At 62.6% G+C, this 764-nt stretch overlaps 2 protein-coding genes across 2 annotated transcripts in view; both read right to left on the bottom strand.

The window, feature by feature from the left end:
• Positions 1-764, bottom strand: part of XKR7 (XK related 7) — a gene marked incomplete at its 3' end in the record, with an annotated part of 17,322 nt that overhangs the window by 13,850 nt on the left and 2,708 nt on the right. The gene's annotated exons all lie outside the window — the stretch shown is intronic.
• HCK (HCK proto-oncogene, Src family tyrosine kinase) overlaps positions 1-764 on the bottom strand; it is a 36,334-nt gene that overhangs the window by 34,715 nt on the left and 855 nt on the right. The window lies entirely within an intron of this gene.

Genomic DNA, 764 nt, shown 5'->3' with positions numbered 1-764 from the left:
TGGAGGGGCTGGGGTCCCCTGGCCAGCCCCCCTACCGCCGCCTGGCCAGCCCCATCCTCGTTCGGGCTCGGTCCCTGGGGAGCCTCTGTCCTGGCTGGGCAGCAGAGCAGAGCTGGTGCTGCTGCGCTGGCGGGCATGGCACCAGGGAGAGGGGACCTGGAAACCAGGGAGAGAGAGACCCACCTTCCTTCACAGACCCTGCAACACCCCCTCCGACACAGCAGTTAAACATCCACAGGCTGAGAACATGGGAACCACGGTTTGAAGTCTGATTTATCTTAACAACAAGCCCCACCAGCCACAGGAAAAAATGAGGGAGAAAAAAAACCCAACCCTATAAACATCCCCGCAGCCTTCCCGTGCAGCTGCCAGCAGGCAGGGAAGGTTTCGAGCTGCATGCATAAAAGTGCTGTGAGGAAGAAAAAGGAACATGCTGAAACCAAACCCTGCTCTTCCCACAACAAAACCCACAGCAAAGCGAAGCAGCCCTCGGCGGCAGCAGCCGGGCGGCCGATGCCTCTGACTGCCCGGTTCCCAGGGGGGTGCATAAATGTGCAACTGGTCTGAGTGGGCCTCCAGCCCCCAGGCTGCCTCCAGCTTCCCAGCCAAGGGGCTGCCCCCGGCGCCAGCGCCAGGAGGAGAAATCCATGATGATTTGCGGCTGGCTGAGAGCTTGGCTGGGGAGAGGCCCACGGAGCGCAGCACCAGCCACCGCTCGTTGCCCGTGGCTTTGCAACCCCCCCTGCCGCAGCAGGCTCCGGCGG

Source organism: Egretta garzetta, unplaced genomic scaffold (assembly GCF_000687185.1).
Source record: "Egretta garzetta isolate BGI_Z169 unplaced genomic scaffold, ASM68718v1 scaffold316, whole genome shotgun sequence".
NCBI lineage: Eukaryota > Metazoa > Chordata > Aves > Pelecaniformes > Ardeidae > Egretta > Egretta garzetta.
The sequence above is the reverse complement of the archived record's forward strand: the minus strand, read 5'-3'. Positions and strand labels throughout refer to the sequence as shown.